Source organism: Miniopterus natalensis, chromosome 11 (assembly GCF_054644295.1).
Source record: "Miniopterus natalensis isolate mMinNat1 chromosome 11, mMinNat1.hap1, whole genome shotgun sequence".
NCBI lineage: Eukaryota > Metazoa > Chordata > Mammalia > Chiroptera > Miniopteridae > Miniopterus > Miniopterus natalensis.
Genome location: NC_142091.1, coordinates 21060451 through 21082536, shown reverse-complemented (window position 1 = coordinate 21082536; position 22086 = coordinate 21060451). Strand labels below are relative to the sequence as shown.

Here is a 22086-nt window from a genome sequence, read left to right as displayed (position 1 = left end):
GTCAGTGATGTTTACAATATGAGTACTGGGCGTAGAGGCAGGAATGGAATTTTGATTGTATTTGATTAGAGTATTATGATTTATTTTAAACAGAGTGTTGTTGTTTAGTTTTTTTTTTAGGGTGATAAGCCCTCAGGGTTCTTTCTAACTCTGTAATTATAATTTGCATAACTACATCCCTATCAGAGTTACTAATCATTTAACTTTAGTTGTGGTGAGTTGCTCTCACAGCATAACTCTAAAGTACTTGGAAATAAAACATGTTATAGCTTAAAGTAGGTTTAGCCTCTGAGCAAGGAAAATATTAGTAATTATGAAAATTTTAGCTAGGAGGAAGGTTCGGGCATGAACGTAGTAAACACTATGTTTTCTAATACCAAGACAGATTAAAAAAACATATATGTGCAATTCTACTTAAATCTAAGTAGAAGCAAGATTATAATAAACTAAAAACAAAATAAATTGTTGTGTAGTCATTCTTTTAAGTAAAAGATGCCTATAAATAAAAATATATTTCAAGAACCTAAGATTCATCAAGGAGAGATTTGGGCAGATATCTGAGGAAGTCTTCCAAACACAAAGATATTAGTTAAATGCACACGGTAAACAACACCTTAAAAGTCTTGTTTTTCACCATGTTGTGGCGTCAGATAGGCCTGAAAACATCCAGAGTAGGCTGCTTAATTCTGACAAATACAAAAATAATACATTTGGGGTTGATGCCAAAGGTTTAGTATATCCTGCAGTTAAGTAATTCTGAAATGCTAGTATTTGCACTAAAGCCACAAACAAAGGGAGGTCATATTGTAAAACACATTAGAAAACTGGATTTATAAGGGAGAAAAAACAATATGGGAAATTTCCCCAGGCAGGCTTATTTAATAAGCTCGATGTATTTGCTTTGGGAAGTCTTGAAACATGTTTAGTAAATTGGTCATTAAAGTCCCTTTCAATCCAGGTAGGATTTAGCAGTTGTTGTTATGTTATGTTATGTTATGTTATGTTATGTTATGTTATGTTATGTTATGTTATGTTATGTTATGTTTTATGTTATGTTATGATGTTATGTTATGATAATACTTTATTTTCTTCAACTTCTCCACTCCTCCTTTGCCGCGCCTCTCCCCTTGCCACCCTCCATAAACAAATAGAAGGGAAGCTGGCCCTGGCCAGGTGCTCACTTGATCGGAGCATCCTCCTTCCACCAAAAGGCCGCAGGCTCCAGCCCCAGTGAGGACTTATAATACTCTATCTCCCTTCCTCTCTCTCTCTAAAAAAACAAACAAAAACAACAACAACATATCCTCGAATGAAGATTAAGAAAAAGAAGTCCGATAAAAAAGACACACAGCTTGTCAAGGTCTCTGTTTTCCATTTAATATCCTCTCTATTAATTAGGACTTTTCAAAATGTTGTGAAGAGATATAGCTCTACCTAAAGACTAACCTGCCATTCTGATGAAAGTAAACAAGGTTAAGAATAACCTCTTTACATGTGTTAACTCCTTTACAGCATATTATCACGTGGAGCAGATCATCTCTGCGTCCCAACATGATCACAGCGATTTCAAATGAATACCCGAGTATTTGCTTAGTTCCCAAGGCTCACCTGAGCTGCTTCCCACTTTAACAAGTACATGATTCTCTGGTGGACTTTGTCCGCCCAAGAACTTTATGGTCACTAAATATCAAACAGGACTTTGCCACTCACGCTGATTTTCCCCCTCAGTCTTTCCACATGGAGTGTTTTAACCAAATGTTCCTCGTAGAGTTTTATGACCAAATTCTGGCATAGGGCATATCAAGCTCTTGTCTCCCATGGCTTCTGCGCTTGCTGTTCCCTCTTGAACACTGTTCCCTGTTCTCCCCACGCTGGCGCCTACGTATCCTCCTGCCTCAACTTAAATCTCACCTTCTAAAGAGACCGTCTGTGATTTCTTTACCTAACTTTCCTTTATCTAAACCCATTACTCTCTATCTAAGGACTTGTATTTTTTTCTACATAACTTGATGCAGTTTCAAATTATTTGCGTTTGGGTTTCTCTCCTTTAAAAAAAAAGTTTCTCTGTATCAGTCAGGTATCCAGCTGGAAACTGGATCCAACTCAGAGGGTTCCAGAGATTTCAGTAAAGGCACATGTTGAAGATCTGTCTGTGAGCAGGGCTAAGAGGACCAAGGAAAGAAACTGAGGCGTTGGTAAGCTAGTGATAGCAGGAGGTCATTCTCACCCTCAAGGCAGAATGAGCCAGGAGGAGGAGACGTCATCAGAACAGAGGGGACAGGGGCCACCCAACAGGAAGGAGCTGTAGTCGCTGTGGTCGTGAAGAGGTGCATTAAGAGGACACGGCCGAGGAAAGGATCAGGAAGGGCATAACCTGACTTCTTTTGCCTTCCGATCCTCTCTGATGGCTCTCGTGGCTGAAGGCAGCCAGGGCCAGCTTGGAAGCCAAGAGGATGCAGTTGGCAGTGCACAAAGCCAGGCACAGAGTGCGGGAGAGGGGAATGAGCCCAGAAGTACCCTGTCTAATTAATCCAACCTACTGTGTCATTAGCACACGATAAACAATAGACTCTTTATACATAAAGCGCTTGGCTAACTCCTGTTCCCCCAAAGAAATGTGCCTACGTCCAGGGCACACCTCTACCTCTGGCCCTCTCATCTTTTCCTGTTTATGTCTAAATTTGCGCTTGTATTAGCTGTACCTTTCCCGGACTAGTCTTGCCTCACTCTAGCAGTGTCTCTCCTTTTTAGATCTACATTTTTCTCGTCTTTTGATTTTCTTCTCAAAGCTTATTACCACGTTCTAGTCATACTTAATATTTAACCAAAATGATCCAAAAAACTCCTCTTTATCTGTTGACACTTAGAAAGAGTTTGTTTGTTTGATTGATTGCTTGATTTGAGGGGTAAGGTGAGGTTAAAAATCAGAGAGATTTATCATATTTAAACACTAGGATGAAGAACAGAGTGAAAACCATCTATCACAGGGGGTGCCATTTAATGCAATAATGGCATGAAGAACAAACAAGGCGACCATAAGCACAAAAATACTGCCGTCTCCACCTTTGCCTCCTCCAAGCCTCCTGGGGGCAGTCCAGTCTTCCTACCAGAAATCGTGGTTTTAGTCACGTCATTCACTGAATGGAATGCCTTCTTAGGCACACCTCCCATCTCAAAGAAAAAGAATTCACTCATTAATGCAAAGAGGCCAAAAAGCAAGAGGCGGGCTTTGTACAGCTCATCTTGTAAATGCAGAGGAGCTAAAGGAGCTTCAAAGAACCTAAAAATGAAGGGTGTCCAGAGGCTTTGAAAACCAGCTCCGTGCCAGGCAATGTCCTAGCTTCCCAGAGATGCCGTCCTGTCTTCATACATGTCCTGGGTCCAGCGCCGCCACTGGAGTCCAGTCTTAGTCATCACATCGGCAGCAGCACATTGACTGAGGTGCCCTCCACAGTCAGCCTTTATCTCTAGACGGATGCACTGCCCATCTTTTTTGTTCCAACTATAAACTGAGACTGACCGACAGTCAGTCTCATATAATGGCAGATTTTCTTCCTCTTGGATTTTCCCTGACCTGGGCCAAACTGCAGAAGGCCTTTGTATTGTGGGAGCTACACTTTCAAGCTGTCGGAATACATGGTCACAGACAACATTGTTACCCCTCTTGAGACGGACATTGAGTTCTATGAAACCTGTCCCTAAAGGTGTTCAGTTCTTATCATTTAGAGTATGTAAAGTGATGCAGCCCTAGTTGCACACGTAATTTAAAAATACTGCGTAGAAGCTGATACATGTCCTCTATTTTTAAAGGAAAATAGAATGAAGCCAAGTTATTTTAGGTTATTGAATTTTACTAACTCTTAATATCACACAGGTTCACCCGTCTGCCTAATCTGAAGTTAAGTAAAAAGTCAACAGGAAAGCTATGAGTTACAAGTTTTCTTCTAAATAAACCTCTACTTCAATCTCGATTTAGCAAAAATCAAATGGTTTCCCTGTAGGTTGCTGAAGCAGAACATAACAGAAGTGTATTCTTGCTCTCCTAGAATTCTCTCTGCAAAGAGAAATTATACAATATTGAGCACGGAACTTACGCATGATGTGGCTGTGACAGGCTATGCTTGATACTAGTCAATTCTGCAAAGGTATAATTTCCCCAGAAAAGTGTTTAAAGAGGATCCAGAGGCAAACAAAGGCATGTAAAGGCTTGAGAAATACAGTAAAGTGTAAAAAAAGCCAAAACAAAACCCAAAAAAAAGGAGGGGCATTAATTACTTTGGAAAGAAAAGACTGTTTTAGACATATGGAGGGTTATTATCAAGAGATTGCTAACAAGCTGTTCTGTTCCAAGGAGACAGGGAAGGAGTGAAGTTCCAACAGTATGGGATTAAACTAGCAGAGTTAGAAGTTCCTGACGAAAAAAGCTGTTGCAGGGAAAATGGGTTGTCGGCAGAAGCAGTAGAAGCTCTTTTCCCACACTGTTGTAAGAATATAATAATATCTACCTGTCATCTAATAATTTAGATCTAATGTTTCCCGAATGGGGAGAAATGGTCTGGGTCAGGGTTGGAAATGAAAATTTAAAAATTCTTTTTTGCTGACCACTCGCTCATCTACCCACTCAGGCTGAAAATTAAGAATAGAAGCTAGAGTCCGGCCGACTTAATTAGCTGCCTTTGGGGAACTACATTATTACCTAACATTTTTAAATGGCTGGTGGCATATGCAGGGAGTAGAAAGAGCAGAAATGCCTTTTTTGCTCAACATTCAGCCCAGAGACTTTAGCTAGGGAAGAAGGGGTGTCTTTGATAGTTCCCAGGTCTCCTTTTAAACACTGGACACAGTCCTCCTGAAAGGAAATGAGAGAAAGGAAGTGAAAAGACGATGTAGGTCCGGAATCCCTTAGGGCCCTGATAAATATTTCAGTTTAATGGCTCTCTCCCTATATTGCAGATAATTGAAAGTTGGTGATATTTTCAGCGGGCTGTGCTGTTTTTAAGTCTAGTCTACGTAAGCCATTAACTAGGTAACAGAGTAAAACAAGAACTTTCAAGTACAGAGAGTTGGTAACTGCAGGAAGAAACTACCATCTCCAGGGCTGAGATGAAACGCAGGAAGGGTTGTAATTATTAAAAATCAGAACCTCAGAGGTACCTCTCTTGCGGCCCAGACCTCTGAGGAGCAGGCACCAGACAGCTGGGTTCCTGAGGTGGGACAAAATGAAGCGTGTCCTACTGCAGTTGGAAAAACAAACTAGATTCCTGGCAGCTTCAGGAAGGACGTGTCACTAAGGTGCCGTTCACATGAACCTGGAGGAGCCAAGAAGCAGAGAGGGAGCGAAGATGGGTCCCTTTCCTCTGGCCTTGCAGCCTCCCTCTGGCATCCCCTCTTGGCAGTGCTTCTCTGGTCCTGTAACGGGCCCCTCAGCCTAAAATACAGCAGGTTCTGCATGTTTCATTCAACACTGTTTTGTTACAATGCTCATGAGGAAAAAAAATCAATTCCCAGCTTGGGCCACTGTCTGTGTGGAGTTTGGATGTTCCCCCCATGTTTATGTGGGTTTTTCCAGGGGCTCGGGTTTCCTCCCCCACACAAAGATGTGCTCTCGAGGTGACTTCAGTGTCTCCATTGTCCTAGTCTGAGTGAGTGTGGGTGTGAGTGTGCCCTGCGATGCAAGGGCGTCCTGTCCAGGATGGGTTCCCACCTTGCACCCTCAGCTGCAGGGATGGGCTCCAGCCTGGCCACCTGTGACCCTAAACTGAAATAAATGGGTTGGAAAATTATGATCTTACTTGTTTTTTATTAATCTTTCTTAAATGTATGTCTAGCTCACGTTTATTTCAATGTTTGATATTAGAAGTGTTTTGGGCATTTATTTAGAAGTTTGGTGATGTTTTTGCAACCAGAAGCATGTGGTAGGAACTTAACTCTTGTTTATATCAATTAGCCTGTCGTAAAATTGGTTTCATTATTGTCGTTTCGCTTAAAGTTGCCATTTCCAAGAACCTATCAACAATGTTAAGTGAGGACTTACTATATCCTGCCCTCACAATCCTAAGCTTTCAAGGCTTAGGCCAAATGCCACTCCTCTGTTAAATCTTCCCTGATTACTTAAGACCCAATCTCATACCTTTAGAACTAATGACCACCCGCCCCTATTTTACTGTTTAACCTGTCCCAATGGGCTACTATGCATATCTGTCTTCTTTATTGTGACACATTTTTGGATCCCTAGATTATTTTTATATGCAGCACGTGCTCACTCTATTCACTGAATTGAATTCAAGCATGAGAAATGTGGCCAGTCTTTTGTAACAGTAGGTATGTTATTGCCTTGGTTTGGTCAGACAGAAGTCTTTAGATGCCCTTTCATATGTCTTGGCTCTGAAAATTCTGACCACATTACATTAGCTACAGATTTCTGGCAGGTTTCATTTCATCACGTGACCCTTCACAAACCCCCCCCCAGAAAGATCACTAGATACGTCACATAGCCACCAACAACAAAGAAGTAAAATTTGGCCACTAGTGCTTACATGACCCCGTGCACAAGGGCAAACTTGGGGTTATTCGGAAATTTTTTTTAAAGCCATAAGCTATAAAGCAACATTGGTTTATCTACTGTAACAATCCTGCAAGCTCATGGCGTTACAGGCAGAATTTTTTTTTTTTTACCCTACACGTTCCTTATCTTGCTTTTGCAGCCATTAACACACAATCAGATCAGCTGTGCTCCAAAGGCCTTGAACTAGTTACTGTAATAATTATGTGAATGACCTTTCCAGGCTCATCTGAAACCTGGTGGTGAGGTGGGAGGGAAGGACTCATTCAATTTCCTGCCCTTTCCAGTCTCTTCTTATCTCTGTTGCAGATAGCATTTACGAATCATCTTTTGTTGTACTCCATCAAATGCCTATTAGGGAACCAAGACATTAAGTAATTTTTTTTTTCTTTTCTTATATGTTTACTGCATGTAAGAAAGTACCAGTTATCAATTCAAAAAGTCATTTTTTTTTTTGCTGTAGTTTATGTTTTCTTTTCCTCTGTCTGTAGCCAAGCTGTCTCAAATGGCTGCTCTTGTGTCCCACTGTAACTGTGAGAATGACAAATATTCCTCAGAGATTTCCCACAGTCTTCAACTGGCAAACGTTCCTGAAAGAACCTGCTCTTTAGTTACAGATTGATGATTTATTAATACTATTGTGAAGCCGGTCACTAAGGGCTGTAGGAATTAAAAATAGAGTTGTGTGATATTTGTCAATCAAAACCGAAATCAAATTACTTAAGTGTTAGATTGATAGAAGATATGGAAACGGGAGCTAGTCACTGGGTCTAGGAATCAATAAATGTTTAGGTATCACAGGAAAGTGGTACATTATGGAGTCAAGAAAATTACCCTTGTGAGCGATTGGTTGCATCAGTATTTTTGAAACCAAGGATGCATCTTCATTGCAGGTGGCACCCAAAGGTGACAAGTGCTGAAAGAACCTTAAAGATCCCGTAGCCCCGTGTTAACTTGCTGATGGGAAACCAAGACTCCTCAGGGAAGGGCTAGACAAAGATCAGCCTTGCTGGCCGGGCTAATGGTCTGATGTTTCTTCATGTGATGTTCTTTATATTTTTAACATCCTTAGTGTCAAATATGGAAGGGAGTGTTTTATTTATTTACTTTTGCACTCAGAGATGTTGCCTAGTTCTAGAGAAACAGGACCCATAATTCACATAATTTTTTACATTTGGAGGCATAGTTAACTGACATCATATGTCTAGCTTTTCCAGGGTATCTTAGGACCACCTAATCTGCCTCACCAGGGAAACGTCAGACATGCAAAAACCTCATAGGTAGCAAGCTATAGAAGCAGAACCAGGTCTCCTGATTCCGAAACTTATGCTCTTCTCAACTTACCATTGCGCTTTTCAGTTGCTAAGAGTCATTTCCAATTTATCAAAGAAAAAAAAATTTTTTTGCATGCACTCAAGTATCATAATGATTGAAAATTAAGAATGTTAATATCCAGGACAAGTCACCGAGGGCATGAAGCAAGAGATATTTTAAATGACTGAGATTTTTACTTGGATCAGTTTAGACTCATCCAAAAGCTTTATTTTGGGTGAATATCCCTGGAGTTTTCATAGAATAACCTCTTCCATTGGGTTTTGACTGGGGATGAGAAACGGGTTGGCTGCTAACATTCATAAAGAAGATATGAGGAAAACAGTACATCCATCAGGAGTTTCTAACTCAGAGCCCACCCCACCCCACCCCAGATACATAATCTTGATACCTGAGTGAGCCTTTGGTGGAGCAAAATAGAAGATGTAGCCAAAAAATTGTCAAATATCTTCGTATACTTCAAGCTGAACTTCTATCTAGGATTGGGTGGTTTCCATATCTCACTCAGAATCTAACCACATCTCTGACAGGGCCTCTCAATGGATTACAAACAATAAATTTAGGCAAATTATTTATCCCCTTAATCTCAGTTTCCTTATTTTGAATCTTCCAGTCTTGGGTTTCTATGTTTTATTTAATTACCCCCACAAATTCCCACTGACTTTTCTACTAAAAGTTTAAATTTTGTGCAAATGACTATCTCTGTCTCCTCTAAAGGTGACTGAATAACCATTTTTGCAGCTTTTAGAGTTTATTTATGTAACAGCGAACATGTTGGAGCCTCTTTATTTGAGGTTTCATTCTGGCTAATATGTTTAACGTCAACACTTAATTTTTAAAGCTATCACAGTACACAGGCTCTTGAAAGCGGTGTGCGTCTTACTGATTCGTTGTACTATGAAGTAGGCCTTCTTATCATATGTTTATTCTTGTTATATTGGTGTTGTTCAAGCGAGGGCAGCATCAAATCTTGTCCACGAAACAAAGGTGAGTTTAGAATATTAAGATGTTTTCAGATGCAATTCTTAGAATGATTTGATACTAAGTTGGAAATCGAGGTAACAAACATTGCAAGATGCATGCCATTAGTATTTAATACATTTTAAAATGTATTTTTCATTTCAATAACTGGAAATTTGACTGTCATGATTGTGCATGACTTACTAATATATGTCTCCCTGGACACCTCCCTCTCCCTAAGTCCAACAGCCAAGGATAGCACCTCAAACCCCGGGCATCATCAGCGCCCTCCCTCAGCCCTTCTGTCCCAATCTGTGACCCATTTAAAAATCCCTCAGGTCCACTTCCTTCTTTCTATTCTTTCTGCCACAACCTGAGTTAAAGCCAAATGCTGTCTAACTAGTTTCTCTCTCTCTCATTTTTTCTGCAAATAAGACTAGAGATATCCTTTAAAAAAAAAAAAAAAAATCACCCCAGTGATGTCCCACCGGCGTTGGGAATTCCTCCAAGTGCTGTTTTCTCTCCAGTTCTGCTCCATGCACTTTACTGGTTCAGTTTTCCACAGTCCTTAGAATGTTACTCCTGGTTTTCATATCACTCCCTGTCCCATTCAGCCTAAGACTTCTTTGGAACTTTTAATTTGGTCGTATTGATTCGAGCTTCACCCTTAATTTCATCTACTTGAGAATCTTCAAGACCCTGTTCCACAGCCGTGGCACCGGCGGCTCCCTAGAACTCCGACTCAAATGACAACTTCCACCCCCGCCCTCATCTGCCAACGTAGGAAGTTTTTCTGTCCCTGGAGGTGACCACTGAGGCAGTCCCTCAACGTATAAACTCTTTCACTCTTTCTTCCCTTTCATTTTCATCTGTTTAATCACCACAAATGTCTTTCTTAAACCTATTCCCACTTAGTTGGTGCAAAGTGAACTTTTATCGACTGAATTCAATCACTCATTAGTATAGCAAGCGTGTGTGTGTGCTCAAGGGGAAGCAGATATACACTAGCACACTGAAGAAGCCTAAGCCTGAGACCACGCGTGCCTGGGCATGTAGGCTGTGAAGCTAAAAGCTGAGCGGCTCTGCTGGGCTGCACCCGGAGGATGGCTTCACCTTGACAGTGTCTGTTGCTATATGTCCAGGTTTCAGAAGCACATTTTTTTGCAGGTGATATCGGCGCTCTAGCACGATTGAGTTGCCCTACCAAAGTCACTGTGATGAGTCCCAGTTGTGTTTTTTATGAATTACACCTTTAAGTTGGTGGTTTCTTTTGGGGTTTAGGGAGGCGCTTTAACCTCAGTAGTCACATATTTAGAAATCATAATCTATGGTCTGGCGTCAGAGACATTCCTATGAGTACCTAATTCCATCAATTCCAGTGTCTTATTCTTTCCAATTCAGAATTTATCCTGAACATCAGAGGGTGCCTCATCTCTACACATCTTTAAGCTTTTCCCCCAAAATATTTGATACAAGAGAAAACTTTCCCTTATATCTCCGATGACTGCGACACCCAGGGCCCAGAAGACCACATACAAAGTTTATTTGTTCACTCTCGTGTTCTTATCAAATGAGTACCAAGAGACATAATTTCGTATTTGTCTTTGGAATATCTCTCAGGGCATCATAAAACTTGGAAACAGGTGCCATTGAGATGAGGTGGAGGAAGAATGAAATTGCAGGAAAAAGGCTGTTAATTAAATTGTGTTTTTTAAAAACCACCTTCTCTGCCTTTATCTTACTGGTAATATTAACTAGCTTTTATTTATCCCTGCAATAATAGTTATTGCAAAAAAAATTACTGTGAAGTTAAAACATTGCAACATAATATTCTTCAGTTCTAGGTTTTGAATCTTATAGTACTTTTTAACTATGCAATTCAAGTGTATCCACATGCACAATGTGTAAAATCCAAGTGGCTCTAAGTTGTCTGATAGCTCATGCACTGCTTTACAATTCATCCTACCTGAGCGCTTTCCGTTCCTATGGCAAGGAAGTGGAGGGTTTCATTCCCGCTTTCTGTTTGATACTTTCTATATTCATTGTCCCTGGCGGTTGCTTGATTTTCAGCGGTAGACTCGCATGAACCTGGCAGCATGGGCTGCAATTACATTTAATGTATTGCCTATAAGTGACACGTGTGTGTATGCATGTACATGTACATAAATCAGTGGTTAAATCCCCAGACGACTGTCTCAAGAGAGAAAATGTTAAGACATAAACTAAACATGTCACCCTGCTGTTCTTGTTCCCTTTTTATTTGCAGTGTAAATAAAACAGCTCCTACCTACTGTTCCTGTCGCAGTGTTTGTTGGTGGCTACATGATGCAGAATAGTTTCCATGTCAGGTCTTTATCATAATATTTTTCAATCTGACGGATAATTTAGCTGATAGCCCACAGGTACGAAACTGATAGTCAATGGGGACATGTGTCAGCAGCTGTTTTATAGTACAGAAGGCAGGCGATAAGTGCTTTCGGTGATTTCTATTCCCTGTTTTTCTTTTGGGGATCAAATCAATCTGGGCGCAACTTTTAGAATGTCTTATTTATGGCCATTTTCTCGAAGGAAGGTACATTATGAAATCAGGTCACTCGTTGTATGCATCCCTACAGAGAAATGTAGCCTCTCGACATTTCTGAAAGAACACATCAGTGTTTCCCACAGACACGCAGGGGAAGAACATCTTCCTGTCTCCACGTTCCTGTAATTCCGCTACATTCAGCCACATCCCATTGAGAAAAAGCATAGGTATGATACGTCCAAAGCACGCATTTAAAAAATTAACATCTGCCCGACCGGGCGTGGCTCAGCGGCTGAGCATCGACCTAGGATCCAGGCGATCGGGGTTCGATTCTGGGTCAGGGCACATGCCCGGGTTGTGGGCTCGATCAGTGACTCTCTCATCATTGATGTTTCTATCTCCCTGTTTCTGAAATCAATAAAGATAAATTTAAAAATAAATAAATACAATTAAAAATTAACATATATGAACTCCAGATGTATATTACAGGGTTGGTGTGTCATCATTTAATTAGCAATTTTTCTTTCTTATTGATTCTTACAATTATGTGTGTCTTACAATCAGAGGTATTTTGGATGTGATGAGTGAGACTAACTAAGGCTAAAGTGACATGGGCACTAAACCCTGACTCAGTGATCAAGTCGATCAGAACCTGAATGATGACAAGCTCTTCCTCCACTTATTTGCAGTTTAATTTTTAAAATCTGAGTTAATAAACAGTTATCTCCCCTATAGCATTGCAAAGCTATTAGAAAAATGGTTGTTGACTACCTATTTGTATCTTATTAAGGGGATTGAAATATAAAGAAAGCTCATCCAGGAGAATTCCTCTGCCCACTGTCTTCATAGTTTCTTGAGTCTGGGTTTTATTGACTTTATAACACAAGTAACAGAAAATAGAAGAAACATAAAGAGCGGTATCTAAAGAGGCTATCCAGAGGATGCTTATCCCATAAGGTTCTTGTTTTAACTTCATTTTGGAATTAAAGGAGTAAAATGGAAAGAATAAATATTCTAGTATATTTTCAGTGACTTAAATGTGTAGAAAAAAATCTATTAAGTCAGATGCCCAGTTAGGTAAAATAGCCGTGCTGCTGAAGTATTCCTTCAGGCTGCTTTTTTTATGTAAAAATTATGAAATTTAAAAATTTTTATCTTATAAACATGTATTTTTTAAATTTATCTTTATTGTTAAAAGTGTTAGATGTCCTCTATTCCCCCCCAATGCCCCCCTCCACCCCGCACCCCCCCTCAGGGCTACCTCACTATTGTCTGTGTCCCTGGGTTACGCATATATGCATAGAAGTTCTTTGGTTAATCTCTTCCTGCCCCGTCTTCCCCTTCCCTCTGAGATCCCTCCATCTGTTCCATGCTTCCATGTCTCTGGATCTATTTTGTTCATCAGTTTATTTTGTTCATTATATTCCACATATAAGTGAGATCATGTGAAACTTGCCTTTCTCTGACTGGCTTATTGTGCTTAGCATAATTGGCATGCAATCAAATGTTTAAAGTATGCAATGCGATACATTTTAACATATGTATACATTCATGAAATCATCGCATAGCCCCATACTAAATATGTGCGGTACCCATAAACATTTCTGCATGAACATGTTTAATCTTCCCCTTCTTCCATTATGCACACCCAACCCCAGGAAACCACGGGTCTGATTTCAGTTCTGTCACTATGGATTAGTTTTCATTTTTCTAGAGTTCTGTATAATGTGAGTCTTACAGTATGCACTCTTTTTTTTTGGTCTGTTGTGGTTTTTTTTTTCCACTCAGTAATTATCTTGAGAGTCATACAAGTAGATTGAGTGTGTCAGAAATGCATTCCTTTATAGTGCTGAGTAGTATTCCAGTCTATGTCTATATGGTAATATGTTTATGTATTTACCTGTTGATGGACATTTGGGTTTGCTTCCAAGTTTCATCTATTACAAATAAAACTTCTATGAACATTTATTTACAAGTCTTTATATGCACATAAGCCTTCATTTTCTCTGAATAACCTGTTAAAGATTTCCTTTAGGTCTCATATAGTTGAAATAACTGTTTTAATGTTCTTCTCTGCTATTTCTATTATATGTATCCCTTCTGTGTTAGTTTTAGTTGATTTATGTTTTTTCTCCTCATTATAAGTTGCATTTTCCCCATTCTTTGCATACCTGGCAATTTTGTATTGGTTCCAGATATTTGAATTTTACATTATTGGATGTTGGGTATTTCTATATTTTTGACCTTTGTTCTGAGATGTAGTTAAGTCACTTGGGAACAATTCAATGTGCTCAGGTCTTTCTTTTATGTTTTTTTTAGACAAGACCTAAGCAGCATGTACTTTAGATCTAATTTTCTTCCCACCACCAAGGCAAGAGTTTTTTAAAAAACTATTCTAGCCAATGGCTCCTGAACGATGAGATTCTCCACTCTGGCTATTATGGTAGGAACTATTTCTGACCTGGGTGAATTCTGAGCGCTATTTCTTCCAATCCTTTCAGGATGTCCTTTCTGATCTTTAAGTGGTTTTCTCATATGCATATGCCGATGAGTGCTAAACTGAATACTCAAGGGAGGTGTTTTTTTGTAGATTTCTAACATTCTCTCTCTGTGCAGTTCTTCTCTCTCAAGTGCTATAAAGTCTCGTGGCCAGAGGTTGCCCAGACTCCCAGATCCGTCTCGTCATCCCAGAAAGACTGGGATTCGCCTGAGTCTCCCCTCCCTAAGCCGTAGCTTGGAAAGTTTGTCCAGGGAGTAAGCTGAGGCAGTTGTAAGGCTCAAAGTACTTATTTAGCTTATTTTGGGGACCATTGTCCTTTACAGCCTGATGCCCAATACTTTGAGATTCATTTCTTTCATATACTCTGTCTAGTTTTCAGCTGTTTGTTCCTCAGTCATTTTTAGTTGCTCAGTAAGAAGTAAATGAAAGGTAGAAAGTCAAGGTACCCTGACTATATTTATCTGAACAAGAAGGTAGAAATAAATCAATCTCCATGTGTGAAATAGCATATTTTTCTTGTCTTTATTAGAAGAAATTATGCACAAACTCTGGCAATAGAAAGGTCATAGGGTGGTTCTTTGACCAAAACATTCCTCAAAAAGAATTTAAAACAGGGAAACTAAAAAACAAAAGTAATTTTCTAATTTAACCTACAATTCTCAAAAAAAAAAAAAAAATCTGCACGATTCATGTCACAGGAATTTATAACTCTTTTGTAGCTGAATAAATGCATTTTCAGTGCCAAGTGACAGTATAAGAAATGCTTAATAGTCTGAGATACTAATTTCAAATAGCAACTAATTCATTTACCAGGTGTATGCATCGGATGAGTTACCCTTTTTGAATCTCATTTTCAAAATTGGTAAAGTAGACATAACAATACCTTCTTATAAAATCACTCTTAAATTTAACTGAGACTCAATATGTAAAGGGCTATTGATTACATGTTCATTCCCTTTCAGCCTTCTCCGAATATTTGTGACACACTGTTATTTTATGAAACACTTGCCTTTGTCATAATGTTCTGCTTTTTCTGAAATACCCTCCAAGACAGACTTCATGTCTCAAGTTTTTCCTACACCAGGAATAGTAGCCTTTACAAACTTCACTCTCTCTGCTACTATCCAGCTTTTCAGGGTTTCAATTGAAAATGGATCACAGAAAATTCACTCTCTGGCTTTCTACTAATAATACATATTGCCAAGTGCCTCAGTAATGCAAAGAAACTCTAAGCCATAAAAAATGTCTGTGGCTGGGCCGTGCATGGCTCAACGGTTGAGCACTGACCTAGGATCCAGGCGATCGGGGTTGGATTCCCAGTCACGGCACATGCCCCGGTTGCGGGCTTGATCCCCTTTTGGGGCATGCAGGAGGCAGCCGATCAATGACTCTCTCATCATTGATGTTTCTCTCTCTCTCCCTCTCCCTTCCTCTCTCTGAAATCAAGAAAACAAGATATATATTTTTTTTAAATTCTATGAATATTAAATACTAGGAATTTTTAGTCAATTTTATCTTTCCCAAATATCCTTTCAGGTCAAAACCTTTCTTTTTTCCCCCATGAGCTTAAAAAAAACCTGTTTTTAGAGCTGATTTTACATATTAAGCCAAAGTGACATTTTACTCTGGCTGCTGTTAATATTTAAAACACTTAATATGATTGTTTTGCCATCAAATTTGACATATCAATGTTACAGAATGCCAAGAGGTTACAAAATTTGCAAAATGTAAATACCAGGAGTCAAGTATGTAAGAAAAAATGCATATATATGAAATAGGTAAATTCTGCTCCATCATTAGTTATAATGGTTTAATAACTACTGCTATAGGATCCATATGATCTGAATGTAAAAAATAAAAACAATGGTCAAACATAATGCTTAAGCCATATTCTGGTTTTATTTATAGTGTGGGTTAGAAATACAAGTGGAATGCACATACCAATGCAACTCAAGAAAAGCAAATTGGAACCTCTTAAAAGCAAATTGAACCTGTTTTTTCCGTATAATTGAGATAGACTATGGAGTAACCTATCTCTTATATGAAATAATTAATGGGCTATTTGTGCCTCTTGGCTTTTGTGGGCTTTTTTATAGTTAAAAAAGTTCTAATAATGTAAATTTTTAATGTGTAAAGATTGGGAATAAATCTTAACAGCCCTTCCACTCTATCTTTACAACAAAATAGTGGCTAATACGGTCTGTTAATAAGTTGTGCAACGTCTGCTTTTGTCCTCTGTTAAAATAATAGAGCGGCCCTGGCTGGCGGTCTCAGTGGTTAGAGCATCAGCCAGTGCACTGAAGGGCAATGGGCTTGATTTTTGGTCAAGGGCACACACCTGGGTTGTAGGTTTGATACCAGGCCCTCGTTAGGATGCATGTAGGAAACAACCTTTCACATGGATGTTTCTCTCTCTCTCTCTCTCTCTCTCTCCTTCCTTCCTTCCCTTCCACTCTTTCTGAAATCAATAAAGAAAATATCCTCAGGTGAGAATTAACAAAAAAATAAAATTAAAAATAAAATAATAGAGCATTAAGACTTATTCTGTGCTTTACTTGAATGCAGATTTATTTAAAACATTGTGCTCCATAAGTACAAATTGAATAAGTGTAAACCCTGACAAGCTGTTCTGTGCTGTGCTCTGTACTATAGGGCGCTATGCTCTGAACTCACAGTAGAGATGCGGGTACAGAGAAATAGAATTCATTTGTACCAATATAATCAAATAGTTACATTTCATGGGCTTTTGCACCATCCACCTAATGACAAAGATGTGGCTATAATAGAGAAGAGAATTTACTATTCTAAAAGTAGGTGAAAGCCTTCTCATTAGCATGGTATATCCCTAGCATGGCATCTTAACCACCTGAGAGATTAAGCTATGCCATAGATGTACATACTCTACTGTGTACAAATACTACAAGTAGGCCATACATTTTGTATGCCTCATTGTCCACTTCTCTCCATCTCTTTGTGATATATGCCCTAAAGAGCCAAAGAGATAATATACATGAATGTGTATATTTAACATGTGTAAGAATAACATCAGAGTTATCTTTCTTTTCTTTCTAGTTAATTACTAAATTTCTCTATCACTTTACTTACCTGTAAAACAGAAAATAAAACATACTTCTCCAGCTTCTGTGAATATTAAATGTATACCAATTAAAAATCTGAGAACAAAGTAAAAAGTCAATAATAGCTACATAGTTTTATAGTCCAAAAATCATAGATGAATCAAGAGCCAGGAAAACTACACTCCCCAAACACAATCTTTTCACAAATTAAGGCCTAATGGAAATTAAATAACTGCCAAGAGTCTGCCATAAAATCACAAAGCTAAGCCTAGAATCCCCATCTCAGTACCATTCACCTATTATACTTTCCACTGCAGAGAACATGGACAGTAGCCTTACATAAAACTCTGGTGGCTGCTAGCATCAGGGTTAATGTGTTTTTAACTTATTTATGGAAAGATACACAGGAGAGCAGAGATTTTACTTTTCTTCTTTTTCACTGGCAGAATTCATAGGGTCTGCCGTGAGCGTGTGAACGACAGCCATACAGTGCTTAGTGACTGGGATACGTTCTGAGAAAGGTGCCATTAGGCAACTTGGTCGCTGTGCGAACATCCTAGAGTGCACTTACACCAACTTCCAGGGCATAGCCTACTCTACACCTGGCCTATGCGGCTTAGCCTATTGCTCTTAGGCTGCAAGCCTGTACAGCACGTGACTCTACAAAACAAGAGACTGAATCAAGCACGAGAGGGAATGATGTGATCAAGAGACCCAGTAAACATGGGATGTATGAGGCCGCTGCCGGCATAGCATGCTATACTGTTTTACAGCAAACTCCATTTGTTTTATAAGTGGAAGAGCACACTCTAAAATCATGATTACAGCCCGGCTGGGCATGGCTCAGCAGTTGAGCATCGACCTGGGATCCAGGCGATCCGGGTTCAATTCCCAGTCAGGGCACGTGCCCAGGTTGTGGGCTCAATCAATGACTCTCTCATCATTGATGTTTCTCTCTCTCTCTCCCTCTCCTTTCCTCTCTCTGAAATCAATAAAGATATATTAATAAATAAATAAATAATAAATAAATAAATAAATAAAAATAAAATAATGATTACAAAGTAAGGATAATAAATACCTTAACTAGTAACATTTATCATCATATTCAACTATTACAATAATTATCAAAATTACATTATTTATGATCCTTAATTTCTTCCTACTTATTAGGACCTCTGTCTTCATTGCTTACTTTTTATGAACTAAAGTATAGGGCTCACTGCTTTAGTCACTCTTTCATAGCTTTAACTCCCTTGCCACAATGTTTTTTTGTTGCTCCTACTCTTCAAATACTCACTGAATCGAATCATTCAATGTCTGTATACTTCTACTCAAGCTGCTGAGCACTACTGAAGAAAGCAGAGGACTCTACAGAATGGTTCCACTGGAAATGTAGTGTCCCGGGCCTTCCTTAGGCCCTCAGTGCTGCCCACTAGCCTGCTATGTCTTTATAGTGGCTTATTCCAATACCCACCATGGTCCTCGAATCTCCATATCCTGCTTCCATAAGCAGTGTCAGATGCTGCTTTATACAGTTAATTGAAACTGTTTGTACAAGAAATGGCTTCACTTCTTGCCTCCAAACCTCCAATCCTCTCAGCTTCCTTACCTCTTCTTAGAACAACAACAAAAAAGCACCCTTATCACTAATGAAAATCTACCTTCCTTCTGCTTTCTTACAATATTATCGTCATTGTTACCCTTCCCACCAGTGTAAATGTCTCTCTCTTGCCTGGCTTTTCCTCATTCTCATTTACCTGTAATCACATTTCTCCCATCTTAACAGAGTTCACTCTAAATTTTCTTAATTTCTTTGTACTTCATGTGTAAACCAGGCAAGATGAAAATTTATACTTCATAGAATTGTTATAAAAAATAAATTTAGTACAGTGATAACAGGAAGATGGCAGAATAGAAGACCTGGACCTTCCTCCCCCCACAGGCATACTGATTCAACAACAATACATAGAACAATGCCTCTTGCGAGAAATCAGAAACTAATTGAGAGACTTGCATCCTGGTCACAAGCAAAACCAGCCACATCAAAGCCAGTAGGGATATGTGAGACTCTCTCCATAAGCTGTACTCCTGACACATATAGACTGGGGAGAAAACCCCTAGATCCCAGCTTCTCCTTTGGAGAGAAGGAAAGGACTAGAACATCTGTCCAATATTCTGATATTTCTGGGGCTACTTGATGCAGTGGCTTCTGTGTCATCTGTCTCATTGTGCTAAAGGGACCTAGCAGTGCTAAACACCTGGGAACCTCTGATAACAAAGACTGCAGTTTGAACTACCAAGCTAGCTCATGCCACAGCTCCACCCCTTGACTCAGCGCAAAGCTTGTAGGTGGAAAAAATGCACAGCTCTCAGCTTCTTTCTGAGGAAGGAAGCAAAGTCCTGGACCATACATTCTGATTTTCCTGGGGCTTCTGAGGCACTGGCCAGTAGTAATATGTAAGACTCTCTCTCCGTAAGCTGTACAACTGATATAGTGCCATATATTGGGGAGGAAACCCCCAGATCCCAGCTAGTTTCAAGGATGTCTCAGAGCACTGCCAGGACAAAGCGTACTCTAGATGCATAGGAACAACTGAGAAAAAAGACAGAAGTGTGAACTAGCACACAGGTTTGAGACACCCCAAAAATCTCTGGCTGGGTTAATTCATGAAGGTCTTCACCTGTATGAGACCAGTCTGTAAAGATTGGGAGACGTGGTTGCTGTGTCTTCTCTGTAGACACTAACAACAAAGAGTCAAGGAAAATGAAGAAACAAGAAAATATGTTTAAAAAAAAACGAGATAAATGTCCAAAAACTAACTCAAATGAAAATGAGTTATATGACTTACCTGACAGAAAATTCAAAATAATAATCATAAATATGTTAAATATGGTCAGAAGAACAATACTTGGAAAAGGGAGAATTTCACGCAAGAAATCAAAAATGTACCAAACAGAAATTAATCATGAAGTCAAAGAATACAGTAATTGAACTGAGAAATTCACTAGACCACTTAAATACAGAACACATAGGACAGAAAAAAGTATCTGTGAACTCAGAGACAAGTCACTGGAAAGTATAGTCACAGGAGCAGGAGTTTCTTTTTAAATGAAAAATAGTGAAGGAAGCTTAAGAGACTTATGGGAAACCATCAAGCCAGCCAATATATGCATTGTAGGAGCCTCGGAAGGAAGACAGAGAAAAAGGGACAGACGCTTATTTAATAAATTAATGGTCCAAACCTTCCTAAATCTGGGGACTGAACTGGACATCCAGATGAAGGAAGCCCAATGGACCATAAATTAGATGAACCCAAAGAAATACGAACTAAGACACATAATAATCAAACTATCGGAAGTCAAAGACAAAGAGAGAAAACAGCACGAGAAGAGTAGCTTCTCACATACAAGAGAATCTCCGTAAGGTCATGAGCAGGTTCCTCAGCAGAAACGTTACAGGCCAGAAGGGAGTAGAGTGATATATTCAAAATGCTCGAAGAAAAAAAATGCCAAGTACGAATATTAGACTGCCAAAACTGTCTTTCAAAAACAAAGGAGAGATACTTTCCAGACCCGAAGGAGTTCATTACCATGAGAACTGCCTTGTAAGAAATGCTGAGTAGAGGTCCGCATGTTCCAGTGAAAGGACGCTGAGCAGTAAGATGAAAGCATATAAACGTATAAAACTCAATGGCAAAGGTAAATATCTAGCCAAATACAGAAAATATATAGCCAAATAAGAATACTATCATACTATAAAGGTAAGTTGCTTTTAATTCTAGTATAAAGATTAAAAGATAAAATATTTAAAATAATTACAACTATAATAATATGTTAATAGATACGCAATATTAAAAGATGTACTGCCCTAGGTAGTTTGCCTCAGTGGTTAGAGCCTGCCCCGTGGTCTGAATTGTCCCGGGTTTGATTCTGGCCAAGGACATGTGCCTCAGTTGCAGACTTGCCCTGGGAGTGTGCAGGAGGCAATAGAAAAAATATCCTTGGGCGAAGGTTTAAAAAAAGATGTAGGTGACAGTAATAACTCAAGTGTGTGTGAGGGGGGATTAAGTGTAAAGATTTTGTAAGTAATTGAAGTTGTGATTAGCTTAAAATAAATTGTTATAACTATAAGTTGTTTTATATAATTCCCATGGTAACCACAAAGAAAATACCTATAGAACACACAAAAGAAAAAGCAAATAAAATCAAAGCATATTAATTTAAAAAAATCCATGCATCGCAAGGGGACATAGAAAAGAAAGAACAGATAAAAGAACTACAAAATGGACCCAAAAATTTGACAAAATTGCAATAGTAAGCCCTTCCTATCAATAATTATTTTACATTTAAATAGTAAGTCCCTTATATCAATAATTATTTTACATTTAAACATCCCAATCAAAACATATAGAGTAGTTGAATGGATTAAAAAAAATAAGATCTAGCTATATTCTTCTGATATAAGGACACATATATGTTGAAACTAAAGAGATGAGAAAAGATACTTCATGTAAAAGGTAACCATAAGAAAGAGGGGGAGGGGAGAGACCATACTTATATCAGACAGAATAGATGGTATGTCAAAAACTTTCACATGAGACAAAGGACATTATATAATGATAAAAGGGTGAATTTACCAGGAAGATATAACAGTTATAAATATAAATACACCCAATATCAAGGAATCTAAATATATAAAGCGAGCATTGACAGACTGAGGGAGAAACAGACAACAATACAATAATAATAGGAGACTTAACTACCCTACATTTACAATGGATAGAACATTCAGACAGAAAATCAACAAGGAAACAGCAGACTTGACCAACACTGTGGATTAAATGGACATAACAGACGTATATATAGGACATTCCACCCAACAGCAGAAGAATATACATTCTTATCAAGTACACATGGAATATTCTCCAGGATATATCATATGTTAGTTCACAGAACAATTTTTAACAAATTTAAGAAGATTGAAATAATACCAAGTGTAATTTTCAACCACAATGGAATGAAACTAGAAATCAATAACAAAAAGAAAATTGAAAAGTTCACAAATACATGAAAATTAAGCAACACGTCCAAAACAACTAATGGGTGAAAGAAAAAAATCAGAAGAGAAATC

At 38.8% G+C, this 22086-nt stretch overlaps 1 protein-coding gene across 1 annotated transcript in view; it reads left to right on the top strand.

Moving 5' to 3' along the window:
* Positions 1–22086, top strand: part of CNTN5 (contactin 5) — a 964763-nt gene that overhangs the window by 702676 nt on the left and 240001 nt on the right. The gene's annotated exons all lie outside the window — the stretch shown is intronic.